This window comes from Manis pentadactyla, chromosome 13, assembly GCF_030020395.1.
Source record: "Manis pentadactyla isolate mManPen7 chromosome 13, mManPen7.hap1, whole genome shotgun sequence".
NCBI classification, from domain to species: Eukaryota; Metazoa; Chordata; class Mammalia; order Pholidota; family Manidae; genus Manis; species Manis pentadactyla.
In genome coordinates, this window is record NC_080031.1 from 15,048,423 (window position 1) to 15,069,838 (window position 21,416).

At 46.8% G+C, this 21,416-nt stretch overlaps 1 long non-coding RNA gene across 1 annotated transcript in view; it reads right to left on the reverse strand.

Moving 5' to 3' along the window:
- Positions 1 to 15,431: 15,431 nt before the first annotated feature.
- Positions 15,432 to 21,416, reverse strand: part of LOC130680461 (uncharacterized) — a 48,220-nt gene continuing 42,235 nt past the window's right edge. The window contains exon 3 of the long non-coding RNA XR_008993495.1: positions 15,432 to 16,748. This is a non-coding gene — a long non-coding RNA (uncharacterized LOC130680461). The remainder of the gene's footprint in view (positions 16,749 to 21,416) is intronic.

The window sequence follows — 21,416 nt, forward strand, 5'->3', positions numbered from 1 at the left end:
GTAGCATGACCAGGCACCTTATACCCTCATGTGACCTGGACCTCTGGAGCCAGATGTTGGCTCCTCCAGGCACTGACAGAAAGGCATACGCTTCGCACCGTTTTTCTGCGAGGAACTTGCTTATGCGAGGCCAGGCTCAACTAGGCCCCCTGGTGGTCAGAGGGGTCATTTGCAGGCTGGGAGGTTCAAGAACTGGAGGAACTTACTCCCCACGTGGGAAGAGACTCCAAGGCCTAAAGGACACCGAGTTGCACTAATATCACTCCCTCGGGAGGCTTGCTCTGGTCGGACTCTGTTGGGGTCTCCTTATTACAAGATATTATAACAGCAGCGTTTTCCTTCACCATGTGCCTCCCAAACATAATTACATAGTTACTAGTTTGCTGACCTCCTATGCCCGCCTCCATGAAGAAAGCCTCGACCACCACTATAATTCTAGCATAGGGTCTGTGCTCATAAACAACTTTTGAAAGGATGTGTAAACGTCTCAGGCCTCCCAGCCCGCTGCACCCAGGCAGTAGAGTGGCAGAGAGGGTGTTTCAGGCAGAGCCTCACCTGAAGGGGTGCAGAAGCTCAGTGGGAAGGCAGAGCTTCCAGTGGGGACTCAAGAGCCCCCAGCTGGGCAGTGCAGGGGAAGGGAAGGAAGACCAGAAAGCCTCCTGATCACTTTGAAATGTCAAGCAAGGGATGGATTAGGGGAGGTGAGGGGCTGTGGAAGGATTTAAGGGGAGTGTGTGAGACCATGAGGTTTGTTTCCAAGATGATCTCTTTGACAGCATTATAGAAAGAGGGCTGAAGAGCAAGCATCCAGGGGCAGGAGGCTGTGGGGGTGCCATTGCCACAGTCCAAGTAAGACACAACGAAGGTCCAGAGCAGGACACGGCAGTGGGGCTGGAGCCCGGAGGATGGAGTCAGGAGAGAGAACAAAGCACCAGGCGCTCAGTTGGGAGGCAGTCAGAAATGTGGGGAAGGGGCAGAGAAGCCAAGCAATCCAGTTCCTCCTGCCCCACCCTCACCTCCAATCCTCACTCACTGAGCCATGTCTCATCAGAAGTCAGAGACCCTGCTCATGATCAGGTCCTGTATATCTCAGCGGTTTTCTCTGACACAAGGGATATTTCCGAAACCCTAGAATAAGCTATATAGATCATCTCATTGGTAACAATACGGTAGATAGCACATAACAGGCACTTCAAAATTTGAATAAATGAATGACTAAATGAATCCTTCACACGTTATCCTAAGACAGCTTCTGACAGTTTTGTCCTTGGTCAAAAGAGAACCCCCTTTCCTCCCTCTTCTGCTGTGAGCCTGTGTGCCGGGGCTTGCTGGCCACCCAGGCTCACCTGCGGGGTGCAGTGTTTTCTCAACTTGCCTCGTTTGGAGGTCAGAACTGCAGACCTAGGATGGAGGTCGGGTTCTAGAGCTTGCTCTTTCTATGCAGGGGCTAGAAAGATTGAAAGACAGGGAGGTGGAAACCCATAGATTTCTAACCAGACTCTGCCCTGAGAGAGACAGTGAAAAGTTACTCCTCACTTCCCAAATGATCAGCCATTGCCTGGAGATGACTGCATGACCTCCAAGCAAAAGCAGATAGCAACCAAGAGCTGAGATTATTGAAGAGATTAATTTCCCCATACAGGGCAATTTTTTCCCCTTTTTTAGCATAGGCAGCAGTTCAATAAATAATTAATGCTTGTTAATCTTTTAGCTATTTCTCCTGTTGTAAAAAATTAATTGGTCTTCCATCATCTAGTGCATTGTAACACGGAGGTATTTGGCCCCTGTCCACCACCTGCTGAAACATGCTCCTACTGATACTCATTGGTGTGTGGCGGTTACACTCGGCAGTCATGCCCAGCTCCCAGGTTCAAGGCACGGAGCGAGCGCACAGCGCTGCTGCAGGCACCTGCAGGAGAGCCTTGCATAAACACTGCCTCTTTCTTCCAGAAAGCTTGGGGAGCTTGCAAACACTCCTCACATCTCCTCCTGAGTTGCTGAGACTCCCATTTTGCAAAAGAGGTGGAGCAAGATGAATGATGGAGTCAGGGAGCAGCTGCCTATGCAAAGAAAGGGGGAAAAAATTGCCCAGTACGGGGAAATTAATCTCTTCAATAATCTCTCTCCAGGCCTCAGACTAGGGACATAGGATCTCTTTCTGACCTTTGCCTCTGAGCTGTGCAGTTTACCTGAACAGGATTATGAAATCAATAGGAGAGAAGATGGGGAGGGTCGGAAATGGAGGGAATACTCCCTTGATGGCGTCATTCCTCCAGTCTAACTACTACATGTTTCCCTCTTTTAAATCATAAATCAATTGTACTACCTCCTCCAGGAAATTCTCCTAGATTAAACCAGTCCGACTACCCCTACCCCAGTGCTTGACTCACACCTTCCCACTCAGTGCCCTTGGGTAATTATCCTAATGACAAAGTTCTGTTGATAACTAGTTTGCCTCCTTTGTTTTCTTGTATTAGAATGTAAACCCTGGTAGAGCAGTAGCCATGTTTGTTCTGTATCAAATATAACCAAGCACTGTGTGGAGTCTTATAGGAGAGATGGGGCATCTGCTGGAGAAGCTGAGAAGCTCCATAAGAGCAGACCATGGATCTGCGCTTGGAATTGTCCCTTTTGGAAAAGCCATGGTGCTGCTAGCCTGTGGGTCCTGGGGACATGCACGTCAGGGGCTCGTTCAGGTTTGAGTCCCAGCCCTGCCACTTCTGCTGTGTATGAGTAATGTCACTTCACCTCTCCCAGCCCCAGGATCTCATCTGAAAAAATGCCTTCTTCGGAACGCCATGGTAGGGATGCCATGAGATGAGGAATATAGACAGTGTTTGCAAACTGTGGAGCTCAGAGTAGGTATGAGGATTTCTTGTTACCACATCTGCCTGGTCCTCTCTCTCTAGTACCCTGATCTAGAGCCATCTTCAGACACCACCCTGTGCCCTCCTCGGAAGCAGCCTGGATTCCAACATGCTGCTTGACCATCCCTCCCTTCTGGTGTCTTAAGGTAGTTTGGTGATAGAATAGTATATGAGAGCTGGAACAATCCCTTAGGGTCAACCATTTCCCCACTTCACAGGTAGAAAAACTGAGGTCCAAGGGGCTGATGCAATTGATGTGGGTTTGCATGGCTGCTCAGTGTAGCTCTGCCCCAGACCCCACAGCTCCTGACTCCATGCTGCTGGTCAGGGCATTCCTTAATAAAAGCATTTTTAGCACATACTTGCCTTGTGCAGGATCTCAGCTAAGCACTTTCCATGAATTATATAATGTAGTCCCCATTCAACTCCGTGGGGCCAGTACAGTTAGTATCCTCATTGTACAGACAAGATAACTGAGTCACCAAAGGCCACCAGCTAACAGTGTGGAAGCCAGGTCTAAGGGACTGCAGAGTCTGTGCTCTTAATGCACTGCACTCTGCTGCCTCTATACACTGTCTTCTCCTAGGCTGACTCTCACTAGGAAAGAAACCCTGTGAAAAATACAGTGCTGGTACTGACAGAAGACTGATGAATGCAGTGCACTGATCAAATGAATAAAGATATTAAGACTAATGGAGCCACATCTTTCTCTATCAGTAAAGGGAGCTAGAAACAAAAAAAAAGGGGAAATATTAGAATGAACCCTGTAGTTTGGAGTTGGAGCTGGAGGTACCACTGTGAATTCATGGATTTGAACACATGCTTAAAGGAACAGTGACTACATGGAGGAATTTGTTTCTTGGGGGAATCCCATTTGTTCTGGAGGTATCGGAAGTCTATGTGCAGGGAAAATAATCTGTGTATCTTAAAAGTCACTGGACAGTGAGCCCTGCCAGCCCTCCTGCCCATCTGAGAAGGTGCTCCACCTAACATCTCTTCTCAGCTCAGCAGCAGCGTCCAAAGCTCACCTTGCCCCTCCTCATGGGGGCTGTGTGCTATCCCTGAGAACCGCTCACAGCCTACGTCGTAGACCTGTGGTTCCCAAGCCACAGCGAGTGTGAGGATCACTTGGGTAGCTTACTGACGGTAGAGCCCTTGGGTGCCATCCCAGAACCACCAAATCAAACTCAGCCAGGTGGGGCTTGGGAAGCTGCATTCAACGCCCATCTCCCAATTCATTCTTGTCCAGTCGGTCCATGAGTTACGGATTAGAAATGGGAGCCACTCATTTAGAAAGTGGCAAAGACTCCTGAGCATTTGTAGAGCTGAACAGAAAGCCTTCACTCTCCATTAAGGGAGGAAGAAGAGAGGGAGGGAAAAATGGCAACTTGACATAATTACAGCATCTCTCTTTCAGGCATCACAGACAGTATCCCATCTAAATTCATTTTCCATCAACCTCTGCATATCACTCTGTGTTGGGGACTCTTCCCGTGTCAAGTGGCTCCAGACTACAGCACTGAATCATGGCTTTCAGATGGGGGAAAAATGGAGTGAACAATTCAAAAATTCTGCATGGCCTTTAAAGGCCTGATGCCACCATTCCACACCATTGGCAGAATTCTACTCTGTCCATCACCTAAAACATTTGGCCATCCGAAGCCAACAGCCCGAGGCTCCTGAAGTCCAGGTGGAGGCACCAATGAGAATGGAGGCTTTTCCAACAAGGTCCCCCAGACTTCCCACCACAGTTACCTGCTGGGCACCCACTATTTGTGAGGAACAGTATTAGAGCTTTGGAATATTCAAAGATGGGATTTTTGAGGTGGCCTTTTGTGGCTCACTGAGCACCTCTCCTCACTCTCAACATAAAGACGGGGGCTGTGGAAGGAAGGCAGACAGAAGCATGGGACCAGGGCATGAGGCTGCAGTGTGAAGGCGTATGCATGAAACAAATAAACAGCCCAAATCGCCCAAAGAACAGGCATCTCTGAGAGAGGATATCATAAGGAAGCAAGAAGCTGAGTGCTACATACATGTTTGTGCCTCTGGAGATCTTGCCTGGTCATGAGGTTGTGGGGTTGGGGGGCGTCCACTTTTCCACACCTGCCTCATGACCCAATGGTTCAGATACCATCCCCGTTGGTGCTGTGTCCACATACCTTACACAATTTAAAAGGGACAGGGCATGGTCCAAGGCAGGGGAGGGTGGGAGAGATTGCAAGCCTGTGTATACCCTTCAAGCGCCAGCATATTCTACCTGCATTTGGTAATCCCACTGAACACAGGGTCGCTCTCGACCAGCTCTGAGTCCCGGCCCTGGTTCTGTCACTTGTTTGCTGTGTGGCTCTGGATAGACCTCATAGTCTCTGTGAACCTTGAATCCCTCACCTGTAAGTTGTAGAAAGTGTGTCCTGCTGACTTCACAGGTTTCTGTGGGGGAGGCAATGCACAGAGCCCTTCATCAACCACAAAGCATTAGCGAAATATAACATGCTATTGTTATGATTTAGGAAGACATAATCCCCCTCTGTGTCCTGCCTCTTGCCTTTTGCAGGCTGTTCACCTCTCCTCTCTTCCATGGGACACTCTGTGAGCCAGGGACGGTCTCTCTCCACTGCAGCGTTTGCCCATTAGTCCATCTATCTGAGTCGACCATGAAGAGGCATGTGTGACTCTTATCTGGGGCCCCCCAGCCCAGACACACGAGTCCCATACCACTGAGGGCACCACACATCATAGGGGAAACACCTTGGCCACATCTTATTTTCCTCTTGCCCAAAACCACAGAGCCAACCAAACTATCAGAGGCATAAAGTTCTCCTTGGTGAATGGGGTTCTTGTCGCTCTTTTGTTAGTTGTTGGGGGCACAGCTACTGCTGTGCTTTTGTTTATCCAGCTTAAGGTTATTTTTTCCTTAAGATGCTCTTCTTGTATTCTATCCAGAACTGACTTGTTCAGAGCCCAAGACTGCTAAAGACAGCAGGGCCCTGCCAAGGACCTCCTAGTGTTTACTCTAGGAAAACCCATAGTAAGGGAGAACCTTAATACGCCCAGTTGCTGAAAGAGGGAAAAGGCCTTTCTCATCCACTCCCTATGCAGGCTCCAAGTTCCTTTCTTTCTCCCAGAGAGAAGATCATGGATTGTGAAATGCCTTAATGGAAAAAACAGCCACAGGGCACCAGCTTCACGGCATTGCATCCAAAAGCATTACGTCATGAAAAGTTTCTTCTCCCAGGTACACACAGGCTGCCTTCCAGCGCTTATCCCGAATCACTTTTACAGGGAGATGGGGCTGAGGAGGTAGGTTAGCAAGCTGTTTACAGCCAGGGAGATGCACAATCCCCCAGTTCATCCGGAGCCTCTACGTTAATAAAGGGTCATGCCCCAGCCCTAAGACGCCGTGTTTTCCTCTCATCGGTTTCTTACAGTCATCCCTTTTTACTCATGTAGAGGGACTTTTGACTCAAGATTTGCTAAGTTGGCATTTGCATTTATCATATTTCACAAAGTCTTGAATAGAGCAAGCCCTCTAAAGTTGGGAATGAAAACAGTATTCTTTCTGTATAGGATATGCAATAGGCTGGACACCCCAGGAAGGGGTAATTCACCTGGGAGAGGATGGTGAGACACAGTGGTGAGACACGCTAGTCGGGGAGTCGCGGTTCCAGCTCTGTCAGGACATAACAGCTCACTTACAGGATCTGGATCTCCAAGGTTCCACCTAGTTAGAAAACTCTGTGAGTCTCGGAAAGGACTGGTCTTGCCACTGTCAGCCTGATGGGGCTAAAGAGGGCGCAGTTAAGCCTGATGGACCCTGGCACCTTCTCAGGGTCCAAAATTTCATAACTGTTCACAAAGGAGAAGCACAGAATGTGACTGCAGAGTAGCAGGACAGAGAGGTAGGTGTAGGTGTGGGGAGAGGCAGGGGCAGGGGACAGGAGATAGTCTTTTTCTACAGATGATTTGGGAGGTAATAAGTCCAGGGATTGGCCACGCAGTTTAGGGGCCAGCTCAAATGACCTGGAGGGAATCAGTAAGAAAATCAAGGGAAGGGGTGGAATCTCAAGAATGAGGTCACTGCCTACTCACCTGTAACAGGGAGGATCATTGGTAGCAAAGGATTCAGAGAGAGCCATGTGGGGAAAGGTAGCCGAGTCCAGGAATGGACCTGAGCAGTAAGCACGGGACTGCCTCACCTACAAGAAGATCGCCAGGTTTCAACAAATTCCAGCTTTTTGTGTCAGATGCTAGGTTGATTCTTATTAGCATATTACAAGGTTGGCTATAAAAACACAACAGCTATGGCTGGATTTTATGCAGCTTTGAGAAGCTAGGATCCTATCGCTGCATATTTACCTGTACACACTATAGCTTTAATAACCCTCTAATGCACGGCCAGATCCTTCTGGGGATAATGTCTGTGGCAACGGGGAATTCCCAAAATCCACTCAATCCAACTTCTGTCCAAATATTAATATCAATGCTGTGATGATGTGATATAGACATCATTAATAAGTTTCCTGGTTTCAGCACTCTGGCAAGAGTAAGGAAAGTCCCAGGAGTAGAACAAAGTTCAATTGCTTTACTTCCCACTCTCACACTGTTCTGCAAATAGTCCTCAGCATCTACAGCTGGAGAACCCGGGCTTACTCCCAGGGACCCTCAGAGAAGGGAAGGATCAGGCCTCCTCAGGGGCTGGAGATCTCCTAGGGACAACACTAGACCTAGGAGGCATTTGAGCCAAACAGTGGTCAGTTCAACGCCAAGAACAGCATCAACATTTTGGTATTTTTTTGCAAACAAGGATATTTCCCTACATAATAACAGCACAATGTAAAAATCAGGAAATTAACTCATATCCATTATTATCATTGAGTCCCCATAGCCCATTCAAGTCATGCAAATTGTCCCAATAATGTCCAAGACCACACATTGCTTTAGTTGTCATGTCTCCTTAGCTCTCTTCAATCTGGAACATTTCCTCAGTCTGTCCTTGACTTTCAAGGCTGGGACATCTTTGATGATTACATGACAATGATTTTGTAGACTGTCCCTCCATTTGGATTTGTCTGATGTTCCCTCATGGTTACACGCAGGAATGCCACAGAAGTGATGTGTTCATGCATTTGATGAGATGGGGCCTGATTACAGTTTGCCTTATTAGAGTTGATGTTAATTTTGATCACTTGCTTAAGGTAGAGTCTACCAGGCTTCTACACTATAAAACTGCTCTTTTTTCCCTTTAGAGGTATAAGACTATTTGAGACTAAGAAAATACTCCATCCTCATCAAATTTTCACCCACTAGCTTTCACACTCATTGATGTGTCTTGGATGAATTAACTACTGTGATGGTTGCCAAGTGGTTTCTTCTAATTTCATCATTCCTTCTGAGTATATTCCTTGACATTCCACTGAAAAGCTTTCTCTTCTCTTTACTTATATACTTATTCACTTTTTATTCACTTATATAATTACATCAGTTAAGACTCATGGGTGGTATTTTATTCAATGGGATAAAACATTATTTGTTTTCCGGTTCAAATTGTACCTGATTTGGTCATGAGGGGCCCCTTCAGGCTGGCTTCTATGTCCTTCTGACCAGTCTCCATCATTCTTTCTGCACTTCCTTACTGTCCAGGCCAACAAAATATTCCAGGGTCATTATATCCTTTCCCTGCCACACCCATTATGTCCTTTCCCTGTCACTGTTCCCAGGATCTCTCCATGGAGAGGATGTGCACACACACAGAGTATATTTACTCTGTCATAACAGAAAGCAGATCAGTGGTTGCATGGGGTGATGGGTATGGGTGGCAGAGAGAAATGATAAAGGGGTACAAGGAAACTTTTGCGGTGTCAAAATTTATCAAAATATACATTTTAAGTATGTGCAATTAACCACATGTAAATAATACCTCAACAAATCTATCAAAATTTTTTACATCCTGAATTCACACTGTGTGAAGAAAACAATACTCTGGATATCGAATGCTTCTGAAGTGTTGTTTAAAGGAAAATAATGAGTAGAATTTTTAAGTCAAGAAATTCATCTTAAGTTCAATAAGTGTAAAGTAAGAGTGATGTTTAAAATTCTCTAAACATTTTTATTGGATTATGACATAGAAGGTGGGGTTTGATTTTTTGGAATTTTTTATAATGTTTCACGAATGGGAATGTATTCTGAATAGATTTTTATTCTAAATATAAGTGAATTCCCTAAAATGATAATGAGTAAAATCAAAAACTATGTAAGCAAAGTAATTTGCATGCATGAAAAACATTTAGCAATATTTTTGGTAAACTTTGTGGCAAAAAAATATACTTCAAATACACTCTTTTAAAATATGTTATGTATCCTTTAACCCAGTAATTCCACATCTAGTAATTTATCCTATATAAGAAATCAGAGACACCCCCAAAAATATATGGATAAGTACATTTATTACAATGTTATTTTAAAAGGAAGAATTGCAATCAACCTAAATGTTTGATAAATTATGGTACAATAATACAATAAAACTCAAAATAGACATTAGACTATTATAGAATATATAATGACATGAAAAGTGTTCATTGTATATTTTAAGTGAAAAAACAGTGTGATATTTCCCCATTTCTGTGGAGGGGTAATAAGTAATCAAGCATTTTACACATATGCATATGTATATTTTTCTTAAATATGTGTGTGCATTTTTTTATATATGTAGACACACCAAAGTGTTGACAGCTGTTACTTCTGAATGGTAGGATTGTCAGTATTTTTCTCGGTAGTTTTCTGTATTTTCCAACTTTTATCCAATTATATGTATATACATGTATCTATATAAGCCCATCATCCCTAACCTATAATTCAAAAATCCAAAGAAGCTTTCAAAATGAAAATTTTTCATAAAGTTAGTGCGAACCTGTTCAGCACAAAACCTGGCCTGAACTGAAAAGAGCCTTTATAGACTCTATAATTTATTAGTTTTTACATAGCCTATCTTTATCCCATTTTGTGTGGACACACTTACATTTCACTGACCAATGGATGCTGCCCCAAAACTCCTGGAAGTATTCCATAATATTCAGTATATGAATCATTCTAATAACCAAAAACATCTGCACTGCAGAGCATCTGTCCCCAAGAGTTTCAGATAAGGAATTACAGACAGTATTTTGTGATTAGGAGGAAAAGGGGGCAGGAGGGAAGGAGGAAAAGAGAAAAAGTAGGAAATGTTTATTATTATCTGGAAGGAATTAAAAAGTCCTGGCCCAGGTGCCGAGGGCAAATTAAATGTACTAGGAGGTTAAAATGTGACTTGCTTGCTTCTCAAAGTTCTTCAGCCAAAGGCCCCCAGAGCACACAGTTGTGTTTGGTACTTGTTCAGAGAGGGAGAAGGTTTGTTACTTGTTCAGAGGAGGAAGCAGAGGGCGCCTCAATGAGGCAACTGTGTTACAAAGAACTTGTGGACTGGGCTTTCATTGTGATTTGGGGGAGTCTAAGGGAGGAGGGGCTCACTCTCAAGGGGGTGCTGTGTATGACTGGGGAAAGTGATAAGTCATACCACTCAGGAGGGGAGATTGGACCGAGGGTACACCTGGAATTGGTATGGGAGCAACAGTCATTTATTTTGGCCAAGAGAGGGGAAGTTTGGCATTTTGTGTGAAGCGCAGTGCCTGTGTTTGTCTGGGTGTAGACACAGTTACCAAGTGACCTAGCTCTGCATCCATAACCATGGTGTCAGAGCTCTCTGAGGTTCAATAGGAGGATGAGGCAGCCCAGCCGGCTTCCAAATGTCAGGGGCTGTGCATTTTGTCTTCTCATCTCCGTGTCAGCTGAGCCCCAGAACTATTAAAAAAAGGGGGGGGGGGTGTTAGGGGCTCCATGTTTGAAAGAGGGGAGATGAAGCATCAGTGCAGAACTCACTAAGCATGTTCCAAATACCAGCCTAGGGACTCTTAGCCCATCCGCCACTTGGGGCTTGAAGCGTGAGCAGGTTGGAGTCTATCAGTCTATTGACGACAGGATTTCATTAGGCAGGAAGGACGGACTCCTCACTGTCAGCCACAAACCATGACGTGCCTCAAGGGGCAAACCTCAGAAATCTCTAAAGGTGAGAGGCTGGCTGCAGAGAAGGGAAGAAGGTGGACAGGGAAAGAGCCATGTGGGGCCCGAGGACGGGGGAATGGCCTGGAACCCAGCCTAGTACCACCTGCAGGGCACAGGAACCCACCAGGTGAGGGGCCTCAGAAGACACAAGGGGCCTAAGCCCGCCCAGGACCCCCGCACAGAGGCCACCAGAAGCCACAGGCACTGGGCCCCACAGAGCCAGGCCTGGGGCAGCTGCCACTCCATAGGCCACGGGAGCCAGGTCACGACTGTACCCTCACCTCTCCTGCTCCCCCTCCTCCGCCGCCAGAGACTGTCAAAAGCTGCTGAGCACAGACAAAAAAACGGAGGAAAGGAATCAAATAGCGAGGTGTCCACCCACATCCCTCCCCACGCCAGGCCCACAGTGGCGACAGAATGAGCTTGGACAGGCCAAGGTCCAAAGCCCAATTTTAAAATGTTTAAATTTTAAACTTTGCAGTACCTCCAAGATGAGGTTTTTTTTTAATATTTGAGAGGGACAAGAAAGTTACAGGATCTACCAAAGAGAGCAGCAAGGAGAGGAAAACGAGGTTCAGACAAAGGCCGAGGTGAGAAAGAAAAAGCCTCTGCCTGGACCCAACACGTGTTCGTTTGAGAAGTCATCACGTATACACAGTGCATGAATATTCTTTTAATTAGAAGGCTTGCTGTTCAAAGCAGTTCAAGGATTCCAGGAAAAAAACTGGCAGAAAGTACAGAGAGTTCCTATATTCTCCCCCACCACATCCACCCACAGTTTCCACTATGGGACGAGCTTGCAATAAATACTGTGAGACCGAGGAATCAATACTGATACAGTATTAATGACTAAAATCCATAGTTTACATTAGGGTGACTGTTTGTGTTGTGCATCCTATGGGCTTTGGCAGGTGATGAAGATGTGTATCCACCATTACTGTATCATACAGAATAGCTTCATCACCTTAAAAATCCCCTGTGCTCAACCTAGTCACCCATCTCCACCTCCCCCTAGCTCCTGGCAACCACTGATGGTCACATTTTCTCAAAGCTTTGCTCTGACACCATGATAGGAGACACCACTGATTCACTTCATAACTGTGTCTAAGCACAGACAAACACAATTGCTGCGCTTCACACAAAACCCCAAACTCCCCTTCTCTTGGCCAAAAGAAATGACTGCTGCTCCCATACCAATTACAGGTCATATAGTTGAAATCATACAATGTATTGTAGCCTTTTCAGACTGGCATCTTGCCCTTAGTAATACTCATTTAAAACTCCTCCATGTCTTTTCATGGCTTGCTAGCTTACTTCTTTTTATCACTGAATAATATTCCATTGTACATATTCCAAATGTTGTATTCCACAGTTTGTGTATCCATCCATTCACCTACTGAAAGACTCATGGTTGATTCTAAGTTTTGGCAAGCATGAGCAAAACAGATGAAAACATTAGCATGCAGGTTTGTATGTAGACATAAGTTTTAAACTCATTTGGGTAAATTACTAGGAATGGGACTTTGGATCCTATGGTAAGACTTTGGCTTTGTAAGAAACTGCTAAACTGTCTTCCAAAGCGGCTGCACCATCCTACATCCCCGCCAGCAGTGAAAGAGAGCTCCTGTTGCTCCACATCCTCATCAGCTTTTGGTGTTGCCAGCTTTTTGGATTTTAGCCATTCTCACTGTTGTGCTGGTAAAAATTCTAAGCCAACTCTCCACCAAAAGGAAAGCCCTGAATTGCTTGCTGATTTTCACTGTGTAAATCCACCCACCATGGCCCATTTCAGGGAACCAAAGTGATGTCCCTGCACCCAGAGTTGGGAAGAGGTGTGCAGGCGTGTGCCCTGGCTCCCACACACCTCTACCTGTACTGACACTCACACACAGAGGGCCCAGCCATGCCAGGCATATCTTCCTGTCATCTTCTTAGACTGGATGGCCATTACCTGCTCATTAAGGATCATGTAAGCAGCCTCCTCTGCAGAACCCAGGCTTAACCAGGCTGACTGCTGTCTTAACGACAAAGATGTTAAGGGTGGTAATCACTAAGTCATTTCTATCAATGCTTGGCGCTAACAGCAGATCCTCCAATCTCTATAAAATTGTCCCCCAAGTCATCCAGAATGGTTTATGCCAGCAAGACCAAATCCTTGCCACGCTATACCTTTCTCTGTTCACCTCCTTCCAGACAGCCATTTGGGGGAACCTCCTTCTCCCCTTTTCTCCCAGAAACTTTTCCTCATTTCTCCCACCCTGTTGAACAATTTAGTTGGTGACTACTTGACAGTATAATTTAGATAGAAAAATACTAACCTAGAAGGCAGGAAAAACCCCTGTCCCCTCACCCAGCCTCTTACTCTGGCCCTATGCCACTCAGCTCTGCCATAACCATTCTGGGGTCATTCTCTTTATCTCCACAGCCAGTGTGGGGTTTTGATAGCTTCTAAGAGGACACCTGATATAGGTGTTAAGCTTTCCAAAATAAGAAGACAATTGTACATACCCAGGACTATTAAAACCCCCATGAGGTTCAATTATATAACCAATTCCTCTCTTCCTAGAGCCTTCTTTCCTAGTCACCAATGATCGGAGTTTGTAATGATCATTTGATGATTTAGTGCACAGCAATTATTTGATTAAAGCTAAATTTAGCCTTTCTTTATGAGATTATGCTTTGAAGTGTAACCAAGGCTCGGCAAGAATGGAACAGGTGCCACATGAAGTCAAGCAGGGGTGTGGGAGCAGGACTCTTGGGTCCTGTGCCCAGTCCTGTCCCATTAATCCTAATCCACTTGTATGGAGGGGAAACTTCAGTACAGTTAGCAGACAGGATTAGCAGGGGTGATCATCCCAGAAAAGTGAAGTAATTTGTCTAAAAGGAAAGCAGCTCCCCAGCCAGTGGCCTGCTCCCTGTTGGCATCTGTTCCCCACTCTGAGCACCCTCCATTCAGCCCAGGTCTGACCTTGGGCAGATTGTGCAACCCCTTGAGATTAATGTCCCCATGTGTTACCTGAGACCACAAGCCTTTCATGATGGACAGGTGGTCTGACTCAAAGAGTACAGCCACAGGCTAGAAGCAGCGACATGGAATTTAAAACCAGTTTGTCACTATTAGTGCAATGTGACCTTGACCGAGCAAAGCACTTCACTTGAACCTGTTCCTCTCTCTACTAAATAAAGATGATAATCATCAACATCGCAGGCTAGGGAGTCACAAGATGCCCATTGCAATGCCCCAGCCCACATTCTGTTAACCCTGACCCAAACCGCAGTTCCTTGGCACAGAGAGGTCCAAGGTCCTCCCCACAGTTCCTGTGAATTCCTGAGCTTACGTCATTATTCTCCTGCCTTCAGGCGCCCCACTGGTGCTTATGACCTCTGTTCTGTTCAACCCAGATGTGAGTCTACCCAGCACAACTGTCATGAAAAATTCACTTATACAAGCATCTTGTGAATTCAGATCAAATGAATATGGAGAAGGTGGCTGTGGAGTGGGGTCACATCGGGCCCCACGTAGCCTTTCATCACCTCCCCGCTGAAACTCCCTAAGACAATGCACAAACCCGCCCTGTGCTTGTGCACCAGATTCCAGCTTCTCTTTCAGATTTTTTCTACATTTCAGCTTCTCTTCCAAAGCACAGATCAAAGAATTTCTCCCAACAAATCAGCTTTCTCCTTCTAAGGGAAATGCTGGTAAATAAACTTCTCTCCATCTCATTACATTTACAACATATACAAAATGCATTTCATTTGTAGGGCACTTTACAGACCATCTCATCCATCCTCACAACAGCCCTGAGAAGTGTAATTTTACAGATGGGGAAACTGAGGCCCAGAGATGTTAAGTGGCCAACAGTGCGCACCCTGGCAAGGGGGGTGCCTGAATTCAAAGCCAGGCTGACGCCAACCCGGTGTTTGCTTCCACCACCTGCCCCTTGGTTTCCAATCCTGAGGATGCCCCCAGGACCGGCCCGATGAACACCTGCTCTCAGCAAGACCTCGGCAAGCTGCCCCGTCCCTGCTGGAAAGACGGAAATCCTTGTTTCTACACCACCCTCTCCCCAGCAGAAAGCCTTGTTCTCTGACCACCATGGAACCACCAACGGTCTTCCAAAGGCCTTTCTAAGGAGCAGCAGGAAATGGCTTAAAAGAGAACTCAGCTTTCTCTGGCCTTTCTCCTTCCTGTATTTGTTCTTCCTTGTCTCTAACCAACCTCCCGGCTCCATCTTCCCTCAACGCCACGGATCCAAGCCAGACATCCGTGCCTGACAGCAAAGAGGAACGATGTGGCATGGGACACAGATGGAGAGCGAGAGGCAGAAAGGCGACCGCAGTCCCAGCCAACAGGAGGAAGGCTCTGCAGATACCATTTAGGGCAAGATAAAAGTGGAAGTTAATAGTGGAATGGAAAAAGAGTGCCCCTAAGTACATATTATAGGTAATAACTATTTCAAGGTTGACAATGAATTCTCAGGGAACAAGGATAATGAGGAGAGAAGTGGGACTATAGCTTAGCAAAATACACCTCAGAAATCTATTTGCCTTTGGAATGCAGAGTGTCTCTTACAGGACTTTCAGTCTCTAAGTTTGGCCCAAGCTGCTAATAAAATGCAGTTGTAACCTCCTGAGAACACTCCAGCCAGCTGACTGTGGTGGGAGGTGGCAAAGAAATGTGCTGGGTGGTCTGAACAAATCAGCCTTGGATTAAAGATTGGCTATGGATGATATACACAAAATAAATCCAGCAAAAAGTCGACAGTTGACAAAGCTACCTAACGCAAGGGCAGTGCGAGGGCCAAGGGAGGAGGCTGAAGGCACTGTACGGAAGTGAAGTTTGTGTTTAGATTGTACAACTCCTTACCTTTACCCAGCACCTTAACTGCATCCAACGATTGCATGTACGTCATAGCTGACCTGCCTTGTTTAAATGTCAGCCCCACCACATGCTCTCCTATGACTTTATGAAAATGACTTTCTTTCCTAAGTCTCGGGTTTCCCATTTGTACAATGGAGGTGCTAATAATTCCCACCTCCTCGGGCTGTGAGGAGGACTAACTGAGATACCCATTCATTCATTCAACAGATATTTTTGAGCATCTCCTACATGCCAAACACGGATCTAAGCCCAGGGAAAAGCATTCTCTTTGTGAACCTTTCTCCCTAGTCCGGGAGACAGAAACTTGACATAATAAGTGAGTGTTGTCTATTAGGAGGTGATGCAAGCTAGGAGAAAAACTGGGCAGGTGAGTGTGACCTCAGAGCACTGGGCAGACACCAGCAGTTACTGCCCCTCTCCCAGCAACCCCCTGTGGACACAGGTTTACACCTCGAGTGTCACAGCTGTGCCACTGGAGGTCTGAGAGGCTAATACCTTGCCCAGGGCTGCACAGCTAGCAAAGGCAGCACCGGGACTCAGAGTCCCTCTGCGGACTCCCGCTCCAGTGCTCACTCCCTGCCTCTTTTGCAGCTCCCTGCAGAGGAGACAGGAAAGCAGCTGTCCTAGGACTGGGGATGCTTGGAGGGGACTCCCCCACAGAGAAGCTGCTGCCGCCGCAGCCCAGACACCTCCCACCCCGCCCAGCGAGCCGCCAGAACTTGCCGAGCACTCCGGGGCAGCTGACAGCAGGGGCTGGCCCAGGCTCTGAGTGCCTGTTCGGAGGCCTGTTCTGAAAGGAGGCTCCTGGACAAGGGTTCCCACGGTGTGGAGGCTGTCAGGGCGCCAAAGGGAGAAACGCCAGCCTGTTTTATTGACTTTCCACCCAGTTGACTCCTCCAAGCCTGTGGTTAGGAGACAATGAACAGAAGGCAGAGAAGTGCCTGTGCAGGGAGCCCTTGATGGCACCTCTTCTCCCAGCTGGGCAGCCGCGGTACGTGATGTCCATCCCCCAGACTCTCCTGGACTTGTGAGCAGGCCTCCAACACCAGTCCTGCCAGCAGCCTGTCTGCAGACGGGCAGGAACAGACTTCCGCACACACAGTGCAGAGGGAGCCCATCTGGGCTGGAGCACCTATGACTTCAAAGTGGGGGGCAGGGGCAGCAGTTTCCATTCCAGGCCACAGCTGTGTGGGGCACGGCCTCATTCCGAGACTCTACCGCCCTGCTTCCCCACAGCTGGGGCCAGCTGACTCTCCCTATAGGCCTGGCCCCACCTGCCTCTGGGAGTCTTCTGAACATGCTGGGAGTCAGCGCCGAGGCACCCTCACTACCAGGCACCACTGATACCAGCCAGGGACCTGCCACCTGGCTTCTGCTTGTACTGCTGATGACTGGTCTCTGAATTTTTCTCCGAGCCTTAACAACTTGCTGATCCCTCTAGGAATCCTGATGTCTCTAGTCTTGCTCTTTCCGTGCTCCTCTCCCATTCATTCAGGTGTCAGCCTTGTGCCTGGCGTCTAAGGCTCTGAGACATCTTGACAAGCTTCCAGATGCTGCCTGCCTACCTTTTAGGTCTTAGAACAGCACAACCAGAGCTGACATACCCCCTGAGTCCTGAGCGCCTCCCTGTGACTGCTGTGGAGGCCTGGCCACCTGACATCATGCTCACCTGGCCAGATAGAAGCTCCCCCAGGACCTATGGTCCTATGTGTTATCCTTATATTATTTTCCCCACCCCAGGAAGCAGAACTAAGTCCAGGTTCAAGCCTGCATCATACCACTGCACCTAACTGGTCCCTGCCAGACCAAGATATGTGTTCAAGTCTGGGATTCCTATCTTTAAGAGAGCAGTATAAAGATGGTGTTGCATATTCTTTTTTGTAAATATCTGTTTTTAAGCTTTTATCACAAAATTTCAAATGATAAAATGTGTACATAGTAAAAATCAATTATTCTGAAATGGGTAAAGGGGGTCAAAATGTATAAACTTCCAGTTATAAAACAAGTAAGTCATCAGGATATAACGTACGGTATGGCAGTATAGTTAACCATACAGTATTGCAAGTACGGAAGTTGCTAAAAGAGTAGATCATAAACATTCTCATCGCAAGAAAAAATATCCTTAACTATGTATGATGATGGATGTTAACCAGGCTTATAATTGTGATCATTTTGCAATATACACAAATCTTGAATCATTACATTGTGTACCTGAAACTAATATAATGTTATATGTCCATTATACCTCAATAAAAAAATTAATTGCTCCCCCACACTCCTCCTTAATTACAATTCCCAGAAGTTCCCAGTCTTGACCGTTTGATAGGTATCCCTGCACTCCTTAACACACACACACTCCACAGAGAATTCTTTTACACCAACAGGAACATATACAAATTGTTCTGAACCTTGCTTTTTTCAGTGTTATCAAGGACATTTTTCCTATTCAGGACACTTAAAGCTAACTTGTTGCTTTAGTGGTTTTGCTAGAGTGTACACTATAGTGATGTCCCATAATATGTTTAATCATTCCCCTGTTGACCTAAAGTTAAATCCTTTCCATTTATTCACTACAACAAACAATACTGCAATGAACATCTTTGTGCACATGTCTTTTTGTATTTTTGTTTTTTCCCAGGTTAGTTTCCAGCGATCTTTGTTATCCTGTTTTATTTTGCATTCTCTGATCATTAGTGAGATCAGTGTATTTTCATCAGTTGGTTGGCACTTTGCGTTTCTTCTGTGCATTTCTTGCTTACATACTCTGATGCCTATAGTTAGATTGAACTCTCCAGCCCTCCACTTCTACAGTCCCTCTATTTCAGCCACCACTAACTCTAACCTTCCATTGCATCAACCTAGAGTGGAATCTACATTTCTCATAGCTAGTTTGGCTCTAACAGGGCCATGGTAAAAGCCCACCTCTCTCATAGAGCTTCCCAAACAGAGATTGAAGAACCCGCCACCCGCTGCTCATCTATGCTCCCCTCCAAAGCCACGCAGAGCCTAGGTAAGGAGGGCTCCACCATCATGCAGCCGATGATGAAAGCTCAAGGACATCTGTTATCACACAGGGTGGATGGCCCAAATGAAAGGTGAGGGTTTCAGCCAGGGACTGTGGAGAAACATGAGGAGGGACTAGAGAAAAGCTGGGAATGAGCATAATGAAGCAGTTTTGTCACCAACCCTTTGCAAAGCCCTGAGTGGTGAGGACTTGTCCCATCCCTTCTTCCCCCAGCCCCTACAATGTGGCAAAAGGTGATGAGTGAGCTACATAACACCATCTGTCCTAATTCTCTGATGCTGTGTTACTTTGCAATACCCTGGGAACCCGCTGGGAGATGAGGTACTTGACCTGGGGAAGACAGGTGTGGTGGTATTCGGGACAAGGGGCAATCCCAAACCCGAGCAAGCCACGCATCAGCCCCTCCCCTGCAGCAGAGATGATCCCAGGCCTGAGAGACTCCATCAGCTTGAGGCCCATTCCACTTCCTCCTCCCTGCTTCCCATCAGAAGCTAGTCAAGGACGACCTCCTGCTGCACAAGCTATACTATTATTACAGAAAATGTAAGCGCTGAGCTGTTGCCATACCCTCCCACACAAACCTCATCCCGCAAAGCATTCTGAAAACTCCCATCCTGTCCTTCACGGCCCCCTCCCCTCAGAACCCTTTCAGAGGCCATGGCACGGCTCTTACATTGAATGACCAACTCTCCTTGGACCACAGCCAAGGCAGATGCTTGGACAGTGACCTTGGCATTGTTCCTGGGCTGAAGAGGTAAAGGGCTGACACTCCATTACCTCTTCAGAGTAAACATGTGAACTTCACATATGAAAAAGTCACTCTAGATCTAGAAAATATCTAAAGAAGGGGAAGAATTAACGTATGGGTTTCCACGTGCCATCCTCAGAATAACCTGTGTTGACAAATAAGGAAACATGGATGTCCCCATTGACAAATAAGGACATTTGAATCTCAAAGACATTAGGGAACTCGCGGAGGTCACATGACCGATGAGTGGGGAAGCACGGATCCAAGCCCAGGTCTTCTAATTCCGTGCCCAGAACTCTTTCCATCACATGATGTTGATCACATAATCTAACTATCTTCCAAGTGGTAAGTAATGAGCAAAATGAATTTGTTTTTCTTTCCTCATCTCTCTGTTCCCATAAATAAGCATTCCAACTGGGCAATGGAGAAGGAGTCAGAGCAAGGATGGGGCAGTTGGTCCACAGACTGAGGAATGGCCTGCGCGCAGCAGGCTTTACACCAGCGGGGGTGCAGGTGCGCCCTCAGGGCGGGATGGTGGACAGAAGGGAGGCTGTCTGACCCGTCACATCGTCCCGCCAACCCCAGGGCCCCTGCCTGTGTCGCCTTTAGAATCAGGGACACTCAGACAGCCGAGGTGAGTATGGAAAAACCAACCAATTCAAACAGAGACAAGCTCCCAACCAGCCACCCTGAGACGGGGAGAAATTACATGCCCCAGTTAGACAGGAGCTAGCCACCTCAGGGTGCACAGAAGTCCTCTACCAGCAGCGACTGGGGCTGCTGGCCTGAGTTGCATCACTGAGCGGCAGGCAGTGGTGTGCTGGTAAATGTTTAACAGCTAGTTCTCCAGGAAAAGGAAAGCCCTGAGTGACAGCAGCATTTGCTTGATTTCCGTGGTATACATTTTCACCCGCCAATTTCAAACTCGCATGTGATGTCACTGGTGGTGGAGCTGGAAAGAGATGAGTACAAGAGGCTCGGGGAGGGGCGTGGACCAGGGAAGGGGGTGGTACACCACAGAGAGGAGGAATTAGCACCTCACATGCCCCGTATTCTTCTCGTCTGTCCTTCGCTACATGGGCAAGATCATACATACCCATAGGTGATGAGGGGGCAAGAGGGTGGCAGCGGACAATGTTCTCTGTTGTTTGAAAGTTCTTTTCAAAGAGAACAGTAGATTCTTTTATTGTCCTTCCTACTCCCTCGCCCAGAGCTGAGCCAGCTTGAGCTCTAAGAGTTGACTTGGTGAAGCCCTCCACCTGAATCTTTCTAGCAGAAAAATCTAATCACATCACTCTCCTGCTTAATATCTTTCACTTAATATCTTTCACTTCTCTTCTTTTGTCCTAAATTTTAGTGATAATGAGTCTTGTAGCTGCTCCAACTGACCACTGCATCTCCACTTCCTACCTTCCCATGTGTCATTCTTCCGGCCTGGGACTCCCTCCCTCCCCACTGCCCCAAACTCCATGCTAGTTCCTCCAGTTAAATCCCTTCCCCAAGGAGGCTCATCCTTAATTTCTAGCCCCGATGAGATCTTGATGCCCTAAGTCATCAGGATCCCATCCCCTCCACTGGGGACACCTGCACAGCTGTTGCTACTTACTCACTTATTGTCCATCTTCCCCACCAAACTAAACTCCTCCAGGGCAGGGACCTTCTCTGCCTTGCTCACTGCTGTGTTCTACTGCCTATAATGGTGCTTGGCACATATAGGCACTCAGGAAATAGCTGTTAAATGAATCCCCAACTTCTAATAACTACTGCATTCATCACATTTTTTAAGCACCTCAATAT